Source organism: Vulpes lagopus, chromosome 16, assembly GCF_018345385.1.
Source record: "Vulpes lagopus strain Blue_001 chromosome 16, ASM1834538v1, whole genome shotgun sequence".
Classification (NCBI taxonomy): Eukaryota; Metazoa; Chordata; class Mammalia; order Carnivora; family Canidae; genus Vulpes; species Vulpes lagopus.
The window spans coordinates 20762009-20788619 of NC_054839.1; the positions used below are offsets into that span (position 1 = coordinate 20762009).

Genomic DNA, 26611 nt, shown 5'->3' on the forward strand with positions numbered 1-26611 from the left:
AAAGGATAACCTTTTATTTAGTAGAAAGATACAATAAATAAGTGAAAAGAAAAAGGAATTTATTTGGAAAAAAAAGCTGAGAATCTTATCAAAAATTATTTTCTATTAGATAATCTTATAATTAGGAAGCTTGACTCCCCCTCTGTTCTCATGATAATGAATATTCTTTTTGATATTTCTTACTTATCCTTTTTATTACTTTTTAATGCATCCCACTAATAATGATATTTTACTTCCATCTATACCATGGCCATAAAGTGGTTTTTCAGACATTTAAACTTTATGACACTTTCATATGTCAGACAAAGCAGGTTCCTAAAATCTGGCCCTGGTTGGAAAAGTGAGGCAAGAGTTTATGTTATTAAATTTAAAATATTAACTATCAGTATTTTATCAATTAACAATATAAACAAGTAATTCAGTTGTATCTTCAATAAGTAGAGATAGAGTATATATTTTTCGAATCAGAATTACTTTTTATTCTAATCACAATTCTCCCAGGTCTTATGTCATATTTCTTATGCATATTTTGACAATAATTGGTCTTATACATTCTTTTTTTTTTTCCCCCCAACTACCTCCCCTTCCACTACCCCTTGTTCATTTCCCAGAGTTAAGTGACTCCCATGTTTTGTCACCCTCACTGATAGTTTCACTCATTTTTTTCTTCTTTCCCTTTATTCCCTTTCACTAATTTTTATATTCCCCAAATGAATAAGACCATATAATGTTTGTCCTTCTCCGATTGACTTACTTCCCTCAGCATAATACCCTCCAGTTCCATCCACGTTGAAGCAAATGGTGGGTATTAGTCGTTTCTAATGGCTGAGTAATACTCTATTGTATACATAAACCACACCTTCTTTATTCATTCATCTTTCGAAGGACACCAAGTTTCCTTCCACAGTTTAGCTATTGTGGACATTGCTGCTAGAAACATTGGGGTGCAGGTGTCCTGGTGTTTCACTGCCTCTGTATCTTTGGGGTAAATCCCCAGCAGTGCAATTGCTGGGTTGTAGGGCAGATCTATTTTTAACTCTTTGAGGAACCTCCACACACCTTTCCATAGTGGCTGCACCAGTTCACATTCCCACCAACAGTGCAAGAGGGTTTGTTCCCCTTTCTCCACATCCTCTCCAGCATTTGTTGTTTCCTGTCTTGTTAATTTTCCCCATTCTCACTGGTGTGAGGTGGTATCTCATTGTGGTTTTGATTTGTATTTCCCTGATGGCAAGTGATGCGGAGCATTTTCTCATGTGCTTCTTGGCCACGTCTATGTCTTCCTCTTTGAAATTTCTGTTCATGTCTTTTGCCCATTTCATGATTGGATTGTTTGTTTCTTTGGTGTTGAGTTTAAGTTCTTTATAGGTCTTGGAAACTAGCCCTTTATCTCATATGTGATTTGCAAATATCTTCTCCCATTCTGTAGGTTGTCTTTTAGTTTTGTTGACTGTTTCTTTTGCTGTGCAGAAGTTTTTTATCTTGATGAGGTCGCAATAATTCATTTTTGCTTTTGTTTCTCTTGCCTTCATGAATGTATCTTGCAAGAAGTTACTGTGGTCAAGTTCAAAAAGGGTGTTGCCTGTGTTCTCCTCTAGGATTTTGATGGAATCTTGTCTCACATTTAGATCTTTCATTCATTCTGAGTTATGTTTGTGTATGCTATAAGACAATGGTCTAGTTTCATTCTTCTGCATGTGGCTGTCCAATTTTCCCAGCAACATTTATTGAAGAGACTGTCTTTTTTCCAGTGGATAGTCTTTCTGGCTTTGTCGAATATTAGTTGACCATAAAGTTGAGGGTCCACTTCTGGATTCTCTATTCTCTTCCATTGATCTGTGTCTGTTTTTGTGCCAGTACCACACTGGCTTGATGACCACAACTTAGTTACAACCTGAAATCTGGTATTGTGATACCCCCAGCTCTGGTTTTCTTTTTTAAAATTCCCCTGGCTATTCGGGGTCTTTTCTCATTCCACACAAATCTTATAATAAATTGTTCCAACACTCTGAAGAAAGTCCATGGTATTTTGATAGGGATTGCATTCAATTGTAAATTGCCCTGGGTAATATTGACATTTTCACAATATTAATTCTGCCAATCCATGAGCATGGAGTATTTTTCCATCTCTTTGTGTCTTCCTCAATTTCTTTCAGAAGTATTCTGGAGTTTTTACGGTATAGATCCTTTACCTCTTTGGTTAGGTTTATTCCTAGGTATCTTAGCTTTTGGGTGCAATTGCAAATGGGATTGACTCCAATTTCTCTTTCTTCAGTCTCATTGTTAGTGTATAGAAATGCCACTGACTTCTGGGCATTGATTTTGTATCCTGCCACACTGCCAAATTGCTGTATGAGTTCTAGCAGTCTTGGGGTGGAGTCTTTCGGTTTTCTATGTACAGTATCATGTCATCTGCGAAGAGAAAGAATTTGACTTCTTTGCCAATTTGAATGCCATTTGTTTCTTTTTGTTGCCTGATTGCTGAGGCTAGGACTTTTAGTACTATGTTGAATAGCAGTGGTGAGAGTGGACATCCCTGTCTTGTTCCTGATCTTAGGGGAAAGGCTCCCAGTGTTTTCCCATTGAGAATGATATTTGCTGTGGGCTTTTCGTAGATGGCTTTTAAAATGCTGAGGAATGTTCCCTCTATCCCTACACTCTGAAGTGTTTTGATCAGGAATGGATACTGTGTTTGTCAAATGCTTTCTCTGCATCTATTGAGAGGGTCATATGGTTCTTGTTTTTTCTCTTGCTGATATGATGAATCACATTGATTACTTTACGGGTGTTGAACCAGGCTTGCATCCCGGGGATAAATTCCACTTGGTCCTGGTGAATAATCTTCTTACTGTAATGCTGGATCCTATTGGCTAGTATCTTGCTGAGAATTTTTGCATCCATGTTCATCAGGGATATTGGTCTATAATTCTCCTTTTTGGTGGGGTCTTTGTCTGGTGTTGGAATTAAGGTGATTCTGGCCTCATAAACATAGAATGAGTTTGGAAGTATTCCATCTCTTTCTATCTTTCTGAACAGCTTTAGTAAAATAGGTATGGTTTCTTCTTCAAACGTTTGATACAATTCCCCTGGGAAGCCATCTGGCCCTGGACTCTTGTGTCTTGGGAGGTTTTTGATGACTGCTTCAATTTCCTCCCTGGTTATCCGCCTATTCAGGTTTTCTATTTCTTCCTGTTCTAGTTTTGGTAGTTTGTGGTTATCCAGAAATGCGTCCCTTTCTTCTAGATTGCCTAATTTATTGAGGTATAGCTGCTCATAATGTGTTTTTAAAATTGTTTGTATTTCCTTGATATTGGTGGTGATCTCTCCTTTTTCATTCATGATTTTTTTAGAGTCTTTTCTCTTTTGTTTTTAATAAGGCTGGCTAATGGTTTATCTATCTAATTAATTCTTTCAAGGAACCAACTCCTGGTTTTGTTGATCTGTTCCACAGTTTTTCGGGGTCTATTTCATTGATTCTGATCGAATCTTTATTAACTCTCTTCTTCTGCTGGGTGTAGGACCTATTTGCTGTTTTCTCTCCAGCTCCTTTAGGTGCAAGGTTAGCTTTTGTATTTGGGTTCTTTCCAGTTTTTGGATAGATGCTTGTATTGCCATGCATTCCACCCCCAGGACTGCTTTTGCTGTATCCCAAAGATTTTGAACAGATGTATCTTCATTCTCATTAGTTTCCATGAATCTTTTTAATTCTTTCTTAATTTCCTGGTTGACCCTTTCATCTTTTAGCAGGGTGGTCCTTAACCTCCACGTGTTTGAAATCCTTCCAAACTTCTTCTTGTGATTTAGTTCTAGTTTCGAAGTATTATGGTTTGAAAATATGTGGGGTACATACCCAGTCTTTTGGCATTTGTTAGGACCTGATTTTTGACCCTGTATGTGGTCTATTCTGGAGAAAGTTCCATGTGCACTTGAGAAGAATGTATATTCAGTTGCGTTTGGACATAAAGTTCTGTAGATATCTGTGAAATCCATCTGGTCCAGTGTATCATTTAAAGATCTTGTTTCTTTCAAGATGTGCTTAGAACATCTGTCGATTGTATAAAGTGCTATATTCAAGTCACAAAGTATAAGTGTATTATTATTTATGTATGTTTTAACTTTGGTTATTAATTATTGATATACTTGGCAGCTCCCACATTCGGGGCACAAATATTCATGATTGTTAGGTCCTCTTGTTGCACAGATCCTTTAAGTATGATATAGTGTTCCTCTTCATCTCTTAGTACAGTCTTTGGGATAAACTTTAATTTATCTGATATAAGGATGGCTACCCCTGCTTTGTTTTGAGGACCATTTGAATGGTAAATGGTTCTCCAACCTTTTATTTTCAGGCTGTAGGTGTCCTTACGTCTAAAATGAGTCTCTTGTAGACAGCAAATAGATGGGTCTTGCTTTTTTATCCAGTCTGAAACCCTACGCCTTTTGATGGAGTCATTAAGTCCATTCACGTTCAGAGTTACTATTGAAAGATATGAATTTAGTGTCATCATGATACCTATTCAGCCCCTTTTTTTGTAGATTGTGTCCTTGGACTTCCTGTTTCTTTTACAGAGTCCCCCTAATATTTCTTGCAGAGTTGGTTTGGTAGTCACATATTCTTTCAGTTTCTGCCTATCTTGGAAGCTCTTTATCTCTCCTATTCTGATTGAGAGCCTTGCTGGATAAAGTATTCTTGACTGCATGTTCTTCTCATTTAGGACCCTGAATATATCCTGCCAGCCCTTTCTGGCCTGCCAGGTCTCTGTGGAGAGGTCTGCTGTTAACCTAATACTTTTCCCCATAAAGGTTAGGGATCTCTTGTCTCTTTCTGCCTTAAGGATCTTCGGAATTTGCAAGCTTCACTATTAAATGTGGAGGTGTTGAGTGGTTTTTATTGATTTTAGGGGCAGATCTCTGTATCTCCTGGATCTGAATGCCTGATATCCTTCCCAAGTTAGGGAAGTTCTCAGCTATGATTTGTTAAAATACACTTTCTGGTCCTCTCTCTCTTTTGCCACCCTTGGGAACCCCAATTAAACGTAGATTTTTCTTTCTGAGGCTGTCATTTATTTACCTTAACCTATCCTCATGATCTTTTAATTGTTTTTTCTCTTTTGTCCTCAGCTTCCTTCCTTGCCATCAACTTGTTTTCTATGTCACTCACTGTTTCTTCTACCTCATTAACCCTTGTCATTAGGACCTCCAGTTTGGATTGCATCTCATTTAATTGATTTTTAATTTCTGCCTGATTAGATCTAAATTCTGCAGTCATGAAGTCTCTTGAATCTTTTATGCTTTTTTCTAGAGCCACCAGTAGCTTTATAATTGTGCTTCTGAATTGGCTTTTGGAAGTTGAATTGTAATCCAAATTCTGTAACTCTGTGGGAGAGAGGACTATTTCTGATTCTTTGTTTTGTGGTGAGTTTTTCCTGCTAGTCATTTTGCCCAGTGCAGAGCCAAAACCAAGTTGTACTGGAAAAAGGAGAAAAAGAAAAAAAGAAATGGGGGGGGGGGGCGGGAACAAACAGAAAACAAAAACCAAGGGGGAGTATCCTCTGATTCTATATACTGTAAATCTCTCGACTTCCCCTGGAACCTGCTTGGTCAATAACTTGTTTTTCCCCTGTCCTTCCAAATGTTTTTCTGGGAGGGGGCCTGCTGTGCTGATTCTCAGGTGTGTGCACCTGTGGGAGCTGCCCAGCCCCCTGCCAAGTGCACGGCTCAGTGGGAGCTGTTTATCCTGTGAGGTCTCTGCTCAGTCCCAGGCACAGGGTGACACCAGGGGAACAACAATAGTGGCGGCCAGCTCTCCAGCCCTGGAGTCAGCTCCCACAGTAACTACCGTAGCTGTCAGTCCGCAGGGGCCTATATGCTCCAGGGGTGGGGGGCACCGATCTGCACAGCTTGGGGTTGCCCAGTGGCAGGAGTGACCTCGCTGTCCTGGGGCCTCTCGGCCTCCACCTGTCGGGGGAGCACTGGATCCTGGGCTGTGTCACCCTGCGCCCTGGGCTCCAGGGCCTGCGCCACTGGGATCCCGCTCCCGGATCGCGCAGCCCCCTCTGCAGGGAGCCACCGCCTGAGCCACCGGGTCTTATGCATTCTTTTTGTAAGCTTTTACAAAGCTTTGTTATATGAGGGGTGCCTGTACATGTTAAGAATGTATGTATATATGTCTATGGCTTTGCCTTTCTAGACCTGCTAAATTATTGTTGGACCGTAGTGAATAATGATACTTAAGGAGAAAACTTAAATCCACCATAATCAATATTCCTTTCCTTGGGTTCTATATCAATTCTTCTAGATTCTTCTTCATTTTTTAACTTATCACTAGAGACTTCTCTTTCATTCCTCTCATAATCTCTAGTTTCCTCAGGAAAGTATTATTTGATAGTTAAGTATCAAAATATGCATATTTACAAATTACAGCAAACCAGTGATTACCATATTGGATTTCAAAACATAAAACATGGTACTAAATGTCAAAAAAAAATGACAGGGCAAGCATGAATCTTTATTTTTATTTCATAACTTGAAGTTTTTTTTTTTTAATTTAGTCATTCATTCAGAGAGAGAGGCAGAGACACAGGCAGAGGGAGAAGCAGGCCCCATACAGGGTCCTGAGGTGGGACTGGATCCTCGCATTCCACGATCACACCCCAGGCTGCAGGCAGCACTAAATCGCTGCGCCACTGGGGCCATGGCATAACTTGACGTTTTATAAAATTTACCTTCCTGTGCATATACTATGACTCCACAGTATGTTTAATAACTACCAATGTCCAAGAAGCCTAGAGTTGAGGATAGGGGAAAAAAAAAGTTATTATTTTACTCCTCATGTAATAAGGGGAAGATACAGTGTTAGGTAATATTACTTAGTAGGCTTAGGCTCATGAGAGATGAAGATGAAAGTAAAGCATTGTATTTTGTTAAGACTAGGACAGAATCAATAATTTCCTTTTAATGTATACATTTCTATCTGTTTGGGTCCTGGTGTGTAGTTAATTAACTAACAAAAATATTTAGCTTAACTGTTAAGAAACTGCAATTTGTTCAAAGGTCACTAGTAGTGAAAGAAAAATCATTGATTTATGTGTCCCCTCCCCCTTTCAATAATTAAGACCAGCTTCACATATTGTCCTAAAGATGAGTTATATGAAATTAAACAGATAATTGGTGTAACTTTCCTGATGACTATGAAAGCTCTGTCTTATCAAGGTACACTATGTAGTGATTAGGACTTATTTCAGCTGTTAATGAGAAATTTAAATGACTTAAATAAAATTATTTCCTTCCCATATGGAATAGCAGAGTAGCTTACTCCACTATCCTTTTTTTTTTAATATTTTATTTATTTATTCATGAGAGACAGAGAGAGAGGCAGAAGCAGAGACACAGTCAGAGGGGAAGCAAGCCCCTTGCAGGGCCCGATGTGGGACTCGATCCTGGGATTCCAGGATCATGCCCTGGGCCAAAGGCGGGAGCTAAACCGCTGAGCCACACTGGCGTCCCTTCCTCTACTATCCTTAAGTTCCATCCCTAGAATTTCTTCAAGTTCCAGGATGACTGTTCCAACTCCAAATTCCTTTCTGTACATTCCAAATAGCAAGAGGAAGTAGGAGGAGAAAATAACGTACTTTCCTTTTAATGGCAACAGTTGGAAGTTGTACCTACCACTCTTGTTAATATTCCATTTCCCAGTGTCACACTAAGCTTTAACAGTGTCTAGAATGAGATAATCATTTTGTATTACCACGTTCCCAACTAACATTGGCTCTTTTAATTCTTTAGAAAAATGTAGGACAGAATTGAATTGATTCATCCTACCTCTACCGCAAAACTAAACTGGTCAATGAATACTAGTAAATAAAGTTGATACTAGAACTGTAGTTAATGCTGATTTATAGATTACGTTGTTCTAATCCTAAAGCTATAACAGCCATCCGTTTATTTTATACTCTAGCTGTAAGATATTTTCTAGATGTATGATTCATTGTGCTGCAAGGCAAAAAAGGCTTGCTTAAAAATTATTGGTTACATCAGTAAACTAGAATATTATATCCAGCAATCTTGACATTTTTGTTTAGAATTTTATGTCAATAATGAATATTTTTAAGGCCACGAATATTATTAGAGTTAACATTTTGGAAATGTGTAAATCATTTGGAAACTGTGTAAATATGTATTTTTTCAAGTGACATGTCACCAACAACTAAATCTCCTGAGAAGATCATTGTAATGTATTTTAACACCTTAAAATGAATACACAAATCAATACAATTACCATTCAGATGGGCTAATAAAAAAGAATGTAATGATTCATCATACTTTCCTACCACATTTTCTGGCTTATCTGTAGTTATTCTTTATTTTACCATGCATTATGAGTCAAAATGACTAATGCAAACAGATGTAACGAATGGCAGCTTAATGCACAAGCATGGAAAATTAAAGATGCAGAATCTGGTCTAATCATTTAGTATAAGGATTAACCTCAAAATAAAAATAGGCTTGTTTCTACATATTAATGGATTTAGAAAGTACATTATTTTCTTTTTTGTATAAGTTTTCTCTACTTCATTAAAACAGTAATTTATTTTATCACATCATTTTCTGATATAAATAAAGACATGAGAAAAAATAATGGAAAATAGGGAAAAACTTAACACCTTAGTTTTTTCAAATATATTAACTATGCATGAAACTAATCTCTTTATAATACTATATTAAATGTATAAATATTAAAAATATATAATTAATCCCAATCTCTATGTGCTAAATTACACCTGGATGTCATCAATAAGACACTTTACTTCTGGTTGCAGTATGGTATAATTTCTGTGGTAATCCTGCCTGAGAGATATTTTTATATTTTGGACATCATTACAAATTCAAGTAACCTTGGGGGATAAGTATTAGGTCCCATATACTTAATGATTGACAGTCTGTGGTGGATACTCAACACAATCTCTCCGCTCCTCTTTCTCTTCGCACATAGTCCCATTTACAGTTGTGTTTGACCATGCTATGAGATCTGAACTGAGAGAATATAGGACATGCTGTATGAAGTATCCAGGCCAATCCAATGAAGAAGCTGTGCCTCCTCCACATTTTCTCTTCCTTTCTTCCAGAAGATGAATCTGAGGACAAGGTAATAGTGGTTGATAGAGTCATAAAATGGAAAGAGCCTCAGGATTTAATCCCCTCCCCTCCATGGAGAAGATCTACCGGGTACACGGTGTGACAGAATTATCGCTGGAGTGCAAATGTATTTCACAAAGCTTCATGTTTATGCTACTTAAATCTATTTGTTATTGCAACCTATTGTACTCTACCAAATACACAGCCAATTGTATTCTCCTTAAGCTTAAGTTTTTTTTTTACCTCAGTTCTCTTTTTGAATAGTCCAAATGCATTTTCTTCACTCCAAATGTGTTTTTATGAGATTAGAGATGACATAGTTAGAACAAAGTAAAAATAAACTATTTCTAGCATAAAAAATATACAATGTAAAATGTAGAATTAAGTAATAACTAATTATCTTTCAACTACTTGCATTAACATAGGAACATAAAATGTTTACGGTTTTATGTTTTCCTACATGTTTGAGACATTTAAAAGTCTGACAATTTTTTAAATATAAAATAAAATAGTACTATAGCAAGTGTTTTGTCTTGCTGATTATTTAATTATGTCTGAAATAAAATATCTAAGAAATCTAAAAAATGTGGCTTTTATTTTTTAGTCAAGACCATTCTGGTGAGAAAATTCTTCAGAATTTGTTTTCAATACAAGATTCCTAGAAATTAATTTTATGAATACAGAATAAGTGTTCTTTGCTTGAAGTTTCTTATTTATCTTTTGTCATTATGGATAGATATTTTATAGAAAATATTTTTGTGTGAAAATTATCCTTTCATAATATTCTATTAGGTTCTGTCTTTTGCCACCAGGTTGAACACCAATCTGAGTCACATTTGTTAGTATGCAATAGCCGCTACCTATCTGTTGGAAAGGGACTTTACTGCACACACTTCAAGGATAAAGATCATTGGTAAGTGGGAATGCATTTCATAATCTCGTGATGGACTCACTTTTCCTGATAGACTTCAGAACTCTTTTTAATTCTTTGAATACTCCATGTTTATGTATCTGACAATTTGCACTTAATTTTCCCCAGCCTAGAATGCCTAGAATGACATCAGGACCATGATCACCTGGTAAACTACATGAGGCTCTAACATAATTTCATCTGATAATATTTTCAAAGCATTAACTGAGTGGATCCTCCATTTTCTCTGCTCCCATAGCTCCTGTAATACTTGGTGCATTGTAGTTACTTAGATTTCCAGCTAAAATCTGGAATCTTTGAGGGAAGAACTGTGACACACTCACCTTTATAAGCCAGTCCAATATGTGTAACATAGAACTCCATGGTTAGATACCCAAAATAATAAGTTACAGGTTATATAATATATATAATATAAATATAATATATATATATATATATATATTTTATTTATTTATTCATGAGAGACACAGAGAGAGGCAGAAATATAGGCCAAGGGGGAAGCAGGCTCCTTGCACAGAGCCCGATGTGGGATCAGATCCCAGACCGGGATCACGATCAACTGCTGAGGTACCCAGGCATCCCAAGGGTTTTGTTTTGCTTTGTTTTGTTTTGTTTTGTTTTGTTTTGTTTTGTTTTGTTTCTTAATAAGTCTGCTACTGATTCAGATCAAAGATTTCATGTACATTTCAATCAGCAGATCCCAGTAAAATGAGGTAAACATTAGAACAGCACCAGCATTGTGCTTTAGTATACTGGTAGTTGCTGTAGAAAGTGTCCTTAAGTAAACTGTAAATTTAACTGTCATTGTTTACTTCATTCTGCAACTCATAATTCCACTGAATTATAATTTTCCATATTAAAGAAATTTTCTAGGTACAATTAAGGAGGAGATCCACCATACTCAGAAAAGGTAGCCAATAAAGCATATTCAGTGAATCTTTTTTTTTTTAATTTTTATTTATTTATGATAGTCACAGAGAGAGAGAGAGAGAGAGGCAGAGACATAGGCAGAGGGAGAAGCAGGCTCCATGCACCGGGAGCCCGATGTGGAATTCGATCCGGGGTCTCCAGGATCACGCCCTGGGCCAAAGGCAGGCGCTAAACCGCTGCGCCACCCAGGGATCCCTATATTCAGTGAATCTGAAGGGAAAAAAAGAGTTTCTTTTAAGTATGTATAACTTTGCAGTTTCAGGAAATGATCTTTCTACTTATCCTTATAATAACCCCATGAATAGTGCCTATTCCAAATTTCAATTATCTTCTTAAGTATTGAAGTGATTTTAATAATACCTCTTTTATTTTATAAGAAAATGAGGTCCAGAAAGATTGAGACCTGCCCCAAACTAAATGCCAAATAGATTTAGATGAGATTAAGAACTGAGGTGAATGACTTTAATTGGGTTTGGTTTGCATATCAAATATGTAATATTACTTCTATTTCTTTAATACAGTAAATGTAAATGTGTACAAGATAGTTGATATAAGTGCTTAAAAAACTGAATACTACTACTACTACTGATATTTATTGAGCAATTGTCAATTTACAGAAAGTATTCATACATTCAGTTCTTTCTGTAGTTTTAACATATATAGAGATGCAAGTTAACCAGTAGCTCCCACCAGCTGATCTTTTTTGAGTTGTGGGGTTTTTATTCACTGAAACTAACATCTCGAAAGAACCTCAACATTTATTTAGCATATGGTTTAATATCTAATTTCCTGATTTTATTTATTAGGAAAGAAAAGAATATGATAACTTATTTAATCTCTGGGCGGGATCAGAAAGATATATACATATGGGAAATCTATGTCTTCCCATGGGATTTAGAGTTTTAGTAACATTTTTACTTTTGTTCTTTTGGCCAGCATGACCTCTGTGCATAAGGAGCACAGGGCTATTGGTAGGGATCTTTGGTGGAAAGCAACTTAGTGAGACAGAGCCAAATAGTAGTCTAGAAAGCTTGCTAATGTTTTCCTGTGTAAGTATATGACCTATTGCTAATTAGCATAGTAACCTTGCCTAAAAATTTCACAATGCAGTAAGTCCTTCTCCTAAAGAAGGGGATCATTACATGGTCTGTTTTGCCTACACATGTTACTTATGTAAAAATGTGTGCTGTTTCAGGTTAAGGTTGCTCAAATAGGATAAAGGGAAAGCTCCCAGGAGTCAGAGGGTTATACTCCTGCTGATACGGCAAGTAGTGTCTTCACTATTGCTCAGTTGGGATTTTTATAGTCATGACAGCATAGGTTAAGTAACTCAGAGTGTATAAGATAGCTATCAAATTTACTTTATCTAGAATATACATTTATTGCTAAATGAAATTAAAAGCACTTAAAGCAAGCATAATGATATGTAAATACAAAATGAGCATAATCATTAATATAACACTATGTGTACAGGAAGACAAAAGCTTCAATAGTTGCACATTCTAGGATCATAGTAAAAATGTTGTAGAGCAAATGCAAGGGGGGAGGAGGGCGGGTGTTGGAGGGGAATGGGTGACGGGTACTGAGGTGGACACTTGACGGGATGAGCACTGGGTGTTTTTCTGTATGTTGGTAAATTGAACACCAATAAAAATTAATTTAAAAAAAAAAGAATATTCTCAAATCAGCAAGATACCAAAAATAAAGACAAAATTCCATGAGCTTCCATGGAAAAAGAATTCTTCATCTTCAAAATAACATAAATCAGATTTGTTTCAAGCTTCCCAACAATGATTCTGTGGAGGTACATTAACAGATTTGTACTTGTTTCCATGCTGAAGATAAAACCATTTGGACTTAAGATTTTATGTCTAGTCAAATTGTCATTTAAATGGAAGTGTATAGTATTTTCAAACATATAACACTTGGGGAGGATTGCACCACAAAAAGGCACCTTGTAAACATTCTTTTTTTTTTTTTTTTTTTTTTTTTACCTTGTAAACATTCTTAAGAAGAAAAAAAAATAAGACAAGATGATACAATAGATATGGGAAGCAAGAATGATCAAATGACTCAATAATATAAAAATAAAAGACAAAACATAAAAGAGGAGGGAAAATGTATCCATATTTATAGAATACTAATTCAGTTTATGTGTATATGGTTAAAACATAACCAACGAAGGGCAGCCCAGGTGGCTCAGCGGTTTAAGCGCCGCCTCCCGTCCAGGGCCTGATCTTGGAGACCCTGGATCGAGTCCACGTTGGGCTCCCTGCGTGGAGCCTGCTTCTTCCTCTGCCTGTATCTCTGCCTCTCTCTCTCTCCTCTCTGTGTATTCTCATAAATAAATAAAAATCTTTAAAAAAAAACATAATCAACGAAAAGAGGGTTTCAGATTTCATTAAAATACACTCATACACATAGTGCATGTATGTACATACAGTGTCAACAGAATGAGTTCTACAAGAGGCACACCTAAACAAAAAATGTGGTGAAAATATGAAAATCAAAAAAAAAAAAAAAAAAAAAAAGAAGAAGAAGAAGAAAAGAAAATACAAAAATCAAGGGTTGCGAAATTTAGGCCAGGCAAATATAAAGCAAAAGAAGACTGGGGGTAGGCAGTGTTATTATCTAACAACAACAACAAAATAAAAACTTAGCAAAATATTTAAACCAGAAAATATCAAAGAAAAAAGCAGAGTGTTATATATCCATACAAGGAACAACAAAATGGGAAGACATTTTCATCATAAACATAGATGTTTTTTCTTAGTATCATAGCCTCAAAATAAACAACTGGCAGCAACCCTGGGAGAGATAAGCATATTTACTGAATGCACATCCTTACATGCCAGCATTTGTGGGACACAACTAGAACAACATCTAGAAGGATATTCATAACTTTAAATACAATTATCAGAATATCAGAATGGTTATAAACAAATTAAAACTTCAACACCCAAAAGTGGTTAAAGAGCCAAAAAGAAAAGTCAAAATTAAAAAGGAAGCGAATAACAAGAGTGAATTACAAAACAGGATGAAGAAAATTAAATTGTTGAAAATATTAGGATAGATGCTCTTTCATTATAACTGGCCAATGTGGTACCTGATGGCTTAGGCAGCTAAATGTTAGACTCAGGTCATGATCTCAGGATCATTAGATCAAGCCCTTTTTGGGCTCCACACTCAGGGGAGGGATCTGCTTCAAATTCTCCTTCTCTCCCTCTCCTTCTGCCCCTCCCCCTATTCATTCTGTTTTTCTCTATCTCTCAAATTAATAAATAAATATTTTAAAAAATACTAGTCAAGAAGTGAATATAAAAATAAAATACAGAATGAAGATGGTAGGTGGCTCTTAAAAATATTTTTTAAATTTTATTTTAAAATTATATTAATAAATTTGAAAAGCTAGACTAACTGGATAATTTTTGGAAAAAATGTAAAACATTTATAGACAAAAGAAGCACCAAATAAGTTGAAATGGCAAGTAAAGTGATCCGTCACTAAGAAAGATACCGTCAAGGTAGCAGGTGAGTTCTATCAAACTTTCAAGGAACTATTCATTATCTTCTGCTAGTCATTTCAGAATGCAGAAAGAGTGAGAGAATTGTTTAACGAAGTTAATATTATTTAGACTCCCAAATAAAGACAATATAAGAAAAAATATAAAAACTCATTTTAATATGTATCAAAAAATTTATACACTCTAGAAATATCCACAGTTATATTTCAGTAAGCAATAATTTTTCCTCAATATTGTTTATTGGCATTTGTCCTGGCAATCATGTGTTATAATACTAAAATATCTGTGTACATATATAATTTTCATAGTATAATTATATGTGTAGCTACTCAACTCCTGAGAAAACTACCATCAACCTTTGATGACCATCACTTGCTCCAAATTATATATGTTATTCAAATATTCTCCTCTTCCAACCTCTCAGACCTCCTGGTTTCTCAGGCCTTCTTATGAACGCCTCTCAGATGGGAATAGCACTTCTGAGTTGTTCAAAATTAGGCAAGGAAATTAATCTTTGCATCACTAGCCAGTCATTGGATGCAGGACACCAGAGAGAAAGCAGTGAAGAGCTAGTCTCAGCAAGAGACACAGTTATGAGTCATTTGCAAGTTATAGATCCAGCCACTGAGGCATATGCATATTAGCACAGAGGAAGGAATCTGGGTAGAGCCCAACGTTATCCACCATAATCTCCTTCTGGCCCCACTTGTATCTATTTGCTTCTCATAGTAAGTTGGCCCCATCTATAAACAGGATTCTTGATGGTCCTATTTCTGAAAAGCTTAAGACAGTTAATAGAACAAAATTGATTACAAGGAAAAAACTAAAATTTATCATTCCTTATTCCAACATCAATTCTAGATTTCTGTCATCCTTAGCTAGCACTTTATACTGGTCCAGGTGGACTGCCTAGTGGAATGTCTTGAGGAGTATAAGCCTCAGAATACCTTCATTTCCTCATGCCATGGTTATTGTATTTGTGTGTGAATTTATAGTTAAAATTTGGCTTGTGAGCTCAAAATATGCCCCAGTGGATCATCTGCACTAAACATTCCTCCCTTTTGCCACTGTGTAGCAGCAACCCACTTTTCCCTGTTAATAGCAATCATTATCCCTGCGATTATTATGATTCCATTTCTTACCTGACTATCTCTTGGCAGGATAGGACTGAAGTGACCAGAAGCAGCCAGGGCTTAGAGTTAAGTGGTACTGTTAATATGCTTTCCAGTAAGAACATTGCCCCTTTAGGAAAGCCAGACATCTAGAACTGATCTATATTGTCCAGGATTTCAGAATTCTGTGTTAGTTTGTTTGAACTGATATAACAAATATACCATAAGCTGGGTGGCTTATAAACAACAGAAATTTATTTTTCACAGTTCTGGAGGCTGGGAAGTCCAACATCAAGGTTAAGCAGATTTGATGTCTGGTGAGAGCTCACTTTCTTATTGAGGAATCTTATAAGGTGGAAGGGATGTGTGAGTTTCCCAGACTGCTTTTATAAGGACACTAACCACATTCATGTGCTCCTTCATGATCTAGTCATTTCCCAAAGGCTAAGATTTCAACATATGGATGTTGGAGAGAGACATTCAATCTATAGCAAATCAGAATCATGATTCCCCAATGGGTCACCAAAAGGATGGTGATAATCTTATTCCTACTTCTATCATAATGGTTTCCAGATCCAGGTTTAGGACTTAAATTTATGAGTGGCAGAGATGCAGATAAAGTTGAATTTTAAGCCCTGCCAGGTATCTTCAGCTAAGGTCAGGGACCTAGTTAAGATAGATGGGATCTTCAGTCTTAGAACTGATATATCAGGGTCCACTCTGTATTGATAGAATGTGATAGCTTCTCATTGTGAAATATCACAAACAAGCCTCAAACAAGGCAAGTACTTCATAAGACAATCTTTTCTTCATCCTCCATCTTGGTATCCAGGCCAGCAATAAGCGTCAGATGTTAGTATAGTCTGAATAGAGTGTGCAAAGGGATTGTATGCTAAAAGAGCAGCAAAATCTCTCTATGCAGCAGCAACATCTGAAAGTAAGAAGGGGATTGCGTCCAAGGGTGCTGGATCACAGAATAAAGTATAAATGTGGATAAGGGAGATTTTAACAACGGGGAACACTTTCCTGTGACATAAGATTTAATACCCTGGAAAAGGCCTTGGGAGGAAGTGCTGAGATACTGCTAAGACAGTTATGAGAAAATCGGGAAAAGTGGCAGTCCATAGTAAATGAGGTAGAAATGCTAGAGTTGTCCAGTGGAGGGACCAAATGGACCTAAAGGCACAAAAATTGTGTATGCTAGCATGCTATCCAAATGCTAGAAACCTAAACAGTCTACAGCTTTCCATCAGTGAGCTAAGAGGATGTTCCATGAATCAAAGCAAGAATGCACTGATGTGAAGGCAACAGGTTTATTAAGAAACTAACTTGTGACTGTTCTCTATAGTCCAGTACTGATGGTAGCAGATGGTGTTACTGAATCTGAGCTTCAAAGTGGAATGATAGGATCCTGAAACAAATAAATCTAGGTGGCGAGACTTATTTCTCACAAGCAAGGTGGGCAAATTATTGCAATCAAAGGCAAAATCTAAGTGGCAGAGTCACCACCCATAGAAATTTTTGGAGAAAATTAATAGAATGTGATTTTTCTCAGAAATACGATAAATGAATCATCATCAAGAGTATTACTTAATTAATACAATAAAAAATCACAGAAGATAATTAGGATACCGATTTTAAAATTCATAACCCCTTGGTTGGTTTCCAGACCTGAGCCATTTCTCAAGTTCAAACTCATTATCTAAAGATGGAAACTCCATTCTGTCTGTCTTCTGGCTGGAGAAGGTAGGGTTTCTTGAAATCCTGCCAGGGTTGCTTTTTGGCTTTTAATTTTTCGTCCTTAAATTGATGCTTAATCATCCTGAACCTGCCATTCTCCCTTTGCAGTGGATCCACCGTGCTCACCAACAGGCAAAAAATTACATAGTCATTACAATTACCATTCCTCTGGACCTATCTAGTCTCAAAGATATTTCACCAATCAGTTATTTTTCTTTATGTTGCTGCAAAACTTAACAATTGCACTGCTAGAGCATTCCAGGAAACCCTATACCTTCTTCAGTTATCATCAGCAAGCCAGCAAGTGATACATTCTCAAAATCTTACTGTAAAATTTGGTTCTTAAGATCACCCCAAATCTGGTACCAATTATTTAAAAATCAGATTCCTGGAAACAAATTTTGTTATGGAAAATACGATACAGGAGCTTTACTGAAGAGTACTCTTAGGAGATATACCCAAAAGGAAATTAAGAATTCAGGATGAGGTAGAAGAAGTTGATACAAGGTGTAAATCCTGTGTGAAGCTGTGAAGTTGAATGACCCTTCAGAGTTGACCCACTTAAGGAAAAGGGTGAGACTGTCTCCAGAAGCTGAGGGATGGATTTTTCAGTTCTTGGAGTGTCTGATTGCAACATCGTGGTATCACCTACAGTAGTGATATTTGTTTTATTTCACATTTCCAAGTTGTTTACGAATGTTAGCACCTTATTAGAAATTGTAATTGTGTTTTTAAGATTGCATATATGCTTATATGTTTTTATTTTCTTTTTCTATCAGCTATTTTTGAAATATATAAATGCATTTAAACTAAGATTGTGGATTTATTATTCTGTTAAATTTTACTTTACTTAGTTTCAATCTATATTTGGAGTATATACATTTTCAGAATTGTTAAGATTCTTATTGAATTGATGCTTTTTAAATGTATTGATGTCATAAAGCAGCTACACTTATCCAAGGACAGCAATTTGCTTTGTTCTTTACTGTATAAATGATTCCAATTATGTTGTACATATATTTTTTAAAAGATTTTATTTATTCATTCATGAGACACACACACACACGCACACACACACACACACAGAGAGAGAGAGAGAGAGAGAGAGGCAGAGACATAGGCAGAGGGAGAAGCAGGCTCCATGCAGGGAGCCCAATGTGGGATTCGATCCCAGGACTCCAGGATCACGCCCTGGGCCGCAGGCAGGCGCTAAACCACTGGGCCACTCAGGAATCCTGTTGTATATATTTTGAAACAGAAACAGAATGAGATACCTGGTCAACATTGATGAGACCCAGGTATTGGGTCAATTTTTTAAGGTCCTTTAAATTTTAGTTGACTGTGAAAGTGGGCACTCATTTATAAAAAAACTAAATGAAAAGATGCAATGTGCCTTTTCCAGAAGAGTGTGAAGAAATATGTTCTTTAAACCTCTCACACTGCTTCAGTTGTCAAATATATCCTCAGATCCTCAGAAGTAACTTGAACTTTCTTCTACATTTCTTAATATTCAGAAACCAAATAAGTTTATGGTTTGACCATTTTAAATTATAAAATAAAATAAATAATAAAAATTAGCTTTAGTTATTAAGCAAATATGTTTCATCTGTTTTTTGAAAATGGGGGCATTTCTAGAAACTTAACAGTCGGGGAACCCTGGGTGGCGCAGCGGTTTGGCGCCTGCCTTTGGCCCAGGGCGCGATCCTGGAGACCCGGGATCGAATCCCACATCGGGCTCCTGGTGCATGGAGTCTGCTTCTCCCTCTGCCTGTATCTCTGCCTTGTCTCTGCCTCTCTCTCTCTCTCTCTGTATGACTATCATAAATAAATAATAATAAAAAAATTAAAAAGAAAAAAAAAGAAACAACAGTCTTAATTAGACAAAAAATAATATATTGGCTATTTCAGAGAAACATAGAAAAGCAATGGAGTATGGTAAATCTTAAAGGTATCCATTTCTACTTTCTCTTCTATTTTATAGAAGAAGAAAAAGATAGAAATTCTGAATACACATTCTCAGATCATGAGTTAATTGAGTGGCAAAAATAGGTCCCAGACCCATGTCATGTGATCCCAACCCACTACACAGTCAACTAAAACTGCATTTTATTTTGATTTCTTTCACTCATCAACACTGAATTTATTTCTCTAAAGAGAATTTGGGCATTAATATATTATTTAAAAGTAAACATCCAGTATATGTTTTTTAAGTATAATAAATAATTTATTGAACATCAAATTAGTGAAGCATATCAGGTACTGATCATTTGGAGTATATTGGTTTGGAAATATTTATTATTTATATTAAATAGTAGTTGGCAAAAATCTGAATTCATGTTTTGAACTATTTTTCCAACTGTAAAGTTGCAGTGCATATACAGGGGTAAATGACCCTGGCCAGGCTTCATAGTAATTTGAAGAGGAAACTACAATTTTGGAAGTGTAAATGTGAAGTTTATAACAGGTCAAGCAATTTAAACACGCAGTAGAACAGTGGAGGGAATAAAAGGGCAGCATTCGATCTCAACAGTTAAATATCAGTGATGTAAAAAACAAACAAACAAAAATAGATACACTGCCTTTTGCTTTCTGCCAGCAGCTAAGCTTAAATTGCAAGTAAAAAAAAGAGAGGAAGAAAAGAAATAAAAATTTGCCTGAAGAATAAGTGAATAAAATACAGTTCTACACCTTAACTTAGAAACTATTTAAACATTTTTATCTGTTTTAGCAATGTGCACATACTGGTTCAAAGAGGGTAATTTTGTATTCTGTAAGTGAGTAATCAATGAGGGAAAATATAGAATAGAAATATTTATTCAGATTTCAAATTAGAATGGAGGAGATAGAATTATGACTTTTATCAGTATTCATTTGAATTTCTATCTCGTTCAAAAAACCAGTACTCAACCACTAACTTCAAATGTTTCATCTTTCTCCTTTTAGAGACACATTAGAAAATATTTTCTATACTCTCAATACTTTTTATGATTAGACTTCAGAGATAAAAACCAGGTCTTAATGAGAGTGAAACTTCTGGCATTAAGTAGAGTCAAATTGCAAATACCTGGTTACGTAATCTGTTACATGGAAATTGATACCAAATTAACTCATCCTTACTATCTCCATCTGAAATATTTTTTTATATTTAATACAATTGATGCATGTTAAGCATTTACCCTTCTGTCCTCAAAAGAATAATTGAAAAAAGCTACAAAATTTTAAATACTTAGCTCTGCTTGAAGACCATATGAAGAGTCCATAATGTTTGAAGAATTTCTGAAATGTATTGTGGCAGAGACTTGGGAGTATATTGCTTAGATCTTTTTTTTAAGAGAGAAGCTGCTATGTGAAGCAAAATTAGCTGGCAGCCCCAGCTGGTATGGCTTCAGGATTCACTGCCACATTGGGGCCGAGGCCAAGTTATCCCTGGCTGTTGTCCAAAAATGACTAAGAATGGTGGAGGTTCTAGAGCTGAGCCCTTCCTGTCCAATGCAGGATTTCTCTGGGAATCTGAGTTTGGGACCTCTCCATTCACCTGGGCAAACTTCCTCAGAGCTATGCTGTAGTCTGAGAATCTCCATGTCCTCTCCTTCCTTCCCAATTTCTCTTCAGTGGAGCCAGAACTGAATCAGGTTCAGAGGCTCCCCTACTGACTTCTAGTTCCTCTCTCCTTTATACTTTATAGGAGTGCCCAGTAAACCCTTATAATTCTGAGTCAGTCTCGGTAACTATTTCCTGCAGAACCCAAACTGGTGTGCACACACACTGAAATACAGACACATTTCAGATTTTTTTTTAATATTTTATTTATTTATTCCTGAGAGACAGAGAGAGAGAGAGGCAGAGACACAGGCAGAGGGAGGAGCAGGCTCCATGCAGGGAGCCCGACGTGGGACTCAACCGGGGTCTCCAGGATCATGCCCTGGGCTGAAGGCGGTGCTAAACCGCTGAGCCACCCTGGCTGCCCCACATTTTAGATTTCAATCAAAACTGGGAAAACCTGAAAAACTCTCAATGGGTTCAGACAGAAGACAGAACCAACAACTGTAAAAAATAAGTCTTATATGGAGGCTGTGAGTGAAAAACCCAAATCAGGGCTAAACAAGGCTATGAATAGATGTTGCTAACAGCAATGGCAAGAGCAATTAACTTTAAAAAAAAAAAAAAAGGCTTCTCCTGTGTGTCAGTGTCTTATTTGCAAATTGTCTGGCTCATGCATTTAAACTTGGACTAATACACTGAGATTAGCTTGGTAAATGAATAGGAAGGATGATTGTCCTGGATACTCTAGAGTGCATTTTCATGTCTGAGAGAAAACTAGGGTAGAGTCTTTAAGTAAGATTTGGCTGCCATGATGGGCAAGGAGCCAGCTGTTCCAGAATCATTGCTCCATATATAAATTAATATAAAGCATATCCAGCTTCGTTTCCCTCCAAATTTCCCATTTCTCATGTTTAAATTAAGACACAATTCTCTTCCAAGAGAACAGGGATTTCTTCACTTAAGCTGATGACCAAAAATTAAAAACTCTTTCAGAAAAACTACAGCATAAGAAAAGGAAACTAAACTGAGTAAATAGAAGAAAAGAACAAAGATGGAGACAAGGCAAATGCTGTGTGCATGTAGGTATGTGTAAATACATATGTATATGTATGTAAATTATAACGATATAATAAATAACATTTTTAGTATCTTCAGAGAGACGATATAAAATATTTTATCTATTAACCCAGGTAAAATTACTTTGGGATAAAATAAACTAGAACCTAAACTACACACTGTTATATATAACAAAACCAAGACCAGAGTGTGCTCAAAATAGACTATTTTTCTTTCCTAATCTTTCCAGATTTTTCCAGAATCTCTAAATGGTTCTCAAATTATGGTGTGGTTTCCTGATAAAATCACATTTAGTTTGCTGCCAGGAAGACATTTTGTGAAGATAAAGCCAAGGGGTGACTCTAAAATGGTTGGTTAAGGTCTTAGAAAAATTTACAGTGGTGTCTCATAAATCATTCAAACAGGCAACAGGCTTGTAAAGATAATAAGAGTATGCCACATAAATCTCCATTTTCATAAAGTTTCTGAGAGCCCCATAGCAGAATGAATTCCAGTAGGATTTACAGAAACTGGGACACCTGGGTGGCTCAGTAGTTGAGCAAAGGACTCTTGATTTTGGCTCAGGTCAAGATCTCCCAGTTGTGGGATTAGCCCCACATCAGGCTCTGTGCTGAGTGTGGAGGCTGCTTGGGATTCTCTCTCTTTTCTTCTCCCCATCTCACAAAAAGATGAGACCTCAGAGAATCTTGGGAGGTATGTATATGGAAGATGTATATGAAAAAAAAAAAAGGAAGATGTATATGGAAGAAAAGTGAGTCCTTTGTGGTCAGAAAGCTAACTGTGATTGTTTGCAAATATTTCAATAAATCACTTGATACTCCTTTCATCAAGATGGGGGTCTAATTTACTTGTCCTTGAATATTTGCTGGTCTCAGCCACTCACTCTTAAACAAGGGAAGGTAACAAGATGAACATTATGTGACTTGCAAGGCTATGTTGGAAGAGGTGGAACAGCCTTTACTTCATTGTTTCTCTTGAGATAGTCTTGTTTTGTTTTGTTTTGTTTTGTTTTGCTTTTTCCATTTCAAGTGGCCATGTGTTATATATTCAATTATCCTAATCTGTAGCACTATAAAATTTCAATAAATCCTAACAGTTCAAAATAGCATAAATCACATTCTCTGAGATTCAATGAACTAAAATAATGAGTATTTTGGAAATATACACAGATTGTTTATAACTAATTGGTAAAATATGATTTGTGGTGAACAAGATATTAAGACATATGAATCCTGAAACATAGAGACTAGAGTATCTGTCACCTAGTAGGCAAATAGTCAATAATTATTTGCAGAATAAATCAATACTTGGTAGAAACATGAAAGCATTCAAGATGGTATAAGTTTATATAAGTAGGAAATAAGCCAGGAATACCTATGCTATGTAGAAATCAAAAGAAATTCATATTTGGATTATAATTTTTTAAAGTTTTTCTCTTGTTTTTTTTTTCTTTCCTTTATCCTTACTATTTAATTAAAAAATTGAAGCATAGGAATAGAATCATAATGTGCTATTAACTTACCTATCAATATCAATATTTATTTGACTGATAAGTCTTAAGCCAAAAGAGTGAATTTGTGAATGTTGTGCATAATTTTAGGTCTACTACAACAGAGTATGAATGAGCAAATGCTATTTGGCCAAAAGGCCAATAATAAGTAATAAGATGAGTAGCCTGATTCTAATCTTTTAATATTTTCTTCCTTTTCTGTTTCCTCAGAAAAAAGATAATACATCATTATTCAGAAGAGCCAGCAAATTCACAGTTTTGTCTGGCTATTTCTCATAAATCTTCATCTTTGCAGCTGGTATTACCACAAACAAAATGTATTAGATAAAGTATATTATATCTCCACACAAAAAAGAGAATATAATCCAATTGTTTAGCTCACAAGCTTCTAATTCTGACAAAGATTTAATTGAAGCGAAACAAGGAGCTCTTTCTGTCTTTTGAATTACATAAAAATCAAACAAAATGAGCAGACTTGTATAAATGTCCATTTTATGTGTTAATGTTCTTAAATGGAAACTGATTTTTCTGGTTTTGATTGTTTCCCATCATGTGGAGAAGGAATACTCCAGAGAAATGAAAAGATTTCTGGCACAAAGTATGCAGCATGAGACCATTCAACTGACCACAGGATGCTGCTACATCTCTGCTGGATTAAAACTTCAAACCCATTAAACAGGGTAGAAGCACTACAACTTCTGAAGTCAAAAGTTCAGCAGGGAATGTTTCAGGATTCTTCCTACCTCTAATTTTCTCTAATAACCCAGACACAGTTGTCATCTCAGGGCACTGTGGTCAATAGCTGTCGTGATTCTCTGTCCATAGCTGGTAAGATAAGAACCTATTTTCTCCATTAATTGGTGAAGCAGCAGCAGCAACCTTTAGAAGGAAAAAGAAAGAAAGAAAAGAAAAGAAAAAAGAAGGAAAACTGCTTACAAAAAAACATAATAAGTTTTCATTCTGAAAGTCTGGAAAGATTATGTGAAGGAAGGCTGTGTACCCTTGCCTTCACTGGTCATAGATAGCTCTAAGTTGGGACAACATAAATTAGTCACATCTTGTGAGACCAGCACTCTCTTCTCTTGCCATTCAGGATAACTAAAGGACTAACTAAGGAATACTTTCTAATTTTCTAGCTGTGGATCTAGCAATCAGTTTTCGAAATATGATGATATTCAAAGACCACATAATGATCACATTTTCTGAATAACCATTACAGACCTAATGCTTTAGAAAAACCAGAGTTCTTATCTATCTCCCATAAATTACCCCTCAATTTTAATCTATTTAATAATTTACATGTGCGTGCATGTGCCAGCTCCCCAATCTAATGAAAATACTGATTATTAATTGCTGATAATGTTGCTGTCTGTTCCCTAGGTTTTGTATAGTTATTCAGGCAGTTCAACATTGGCACTTTTCCTTAGCAGTTGTTTTATAGGTAGAAAGAAAGATAAAAGATAAACATTCTTTTAAGTGAATACTCATCCCAAAATCTGGAAATAATTTCATGTTCTTATTTGTATAGATATTATTATAATGAAAGTACACAGCACTGATATGTTTTTTAATAATATTCTTAAATATTATGATGAAAGATTCAGAAACATTATGAGTGATATAGTATCTTTTATTGTTTTATTATTCTCTGACAGTAGAAATATTTAACAATACAAGCAAATTAATATCATAGAATAGTTGTATGGGAATTTGGGAAGCAAAGTATTGGTGGTTATATAAAAATGTACTTTTTGAAATTTTACGTTAAGGTTAAAGAGTTAAGGTTTTCTCAAGAGGTATTTATAAATAAGATACCAAATATAATTCAATATGTTAATAAAAAAACAGGATTCCCTCCTTTTCCTGAATTATATTTAAAAATATTTTTCAGAGACAAATTCAACCTCTTATTTCTAAATACATAAAGTTAGAACTCTTCACTGATTTATCAATTTCAGATTTTTTTACAAGTATCTCCAGCAAAAGCTGAAAATTTATGTCTCTGAAACCACTACCCTATACATACTCCGCACATTTCACATAACAATATTTTTACGAAGCTATGAATCAGATTTTACATAATTTAGGCTAAATCAAAGTGGTGAACTGTGAACTGAAAACCTTCTTCAATAATCTTATGTTTATTTTCCTAGTTTCCTGTGTAGTTATCATTCATTTTCCCCAAAGCACCAACATTTAATCACATGGTAACAACAAATATTTCCATGCCTTCACACACATTACTTCTATCGCTCTCTGATGAGGATATTTTCTATAGCTTTCCATTTTTCTTGTCCTAAAGATTGTTTCCTCCATGATCTCTCTGCCCGATTGTCCTGGAAATTCTCTTTTCCTGCTCTTCTGTGATATATTACCTGTCTTATTGATCACTGTTTTTATTTTTCTTGAGTATAATGAATATAATATATTCAATAAATTATCTAAAGCTGTGTGAGATGTACATTTTTAAAAAAGATTTTATTTATTTATTCATAGAGAGAAGCAGAGACATAGGCAGAGGGGAAAGCAGGCTCCCCAAAAGGAGCCCAGTGTGAGACTCCATCCCAGGACTCTGAGATCACAACCTGAGCCAAGGCAGACTCTCAACCCCTGAGCCACCCTGGTGCCTGAGATGTACACTTTTGATAGTAATTAAAAAATATATTTTTATTCTATTCTTACACTTGATTGCTATGTAAATTTGGCATAGATTACTAACATGAAGATCATTCTCACCTAAGAATCTTAGATATGTTTGAGTTGTTTTCTAGCTTCGGTGTTAAGAAATTTTATCACATTCGAATTTTTGGTATTTTATACATGACCTAGAAGATACCTAGATAGTATACCTCCCTTCTCTCCATGTTCCTAGCCTTTCAAAGCTCCAGGTTCTTGGAGTATCCCCAATTCTAATTGTTTGTTTCTCCAATCTTTTGATAGTGACTAAAACTCTACTAGCTTCTCTGTCCCTTGCCAGTGAGTTACTGCTTATATTTACATCAAGAAACAGTAAATGTCTGGGGGCACCTGGGTGGCTCAGCCTATTAAATTTCTGCCTTCAGCTCAGGTCATGATCCCAGGGTCCTGGGATTATGCTGGTATCTGGGGCT

General features: G+C 35.9%; 1 pseudogene; it reads left to right on the forward strand.

Annotated features, from left to right (window-relative positions):
* The window catches only part of LOC121476754, a 65217-nt pseudogene that overhangs the window by 10315 nt on the left and 28291 nt on the right, over nt 1–26611 (forward strand).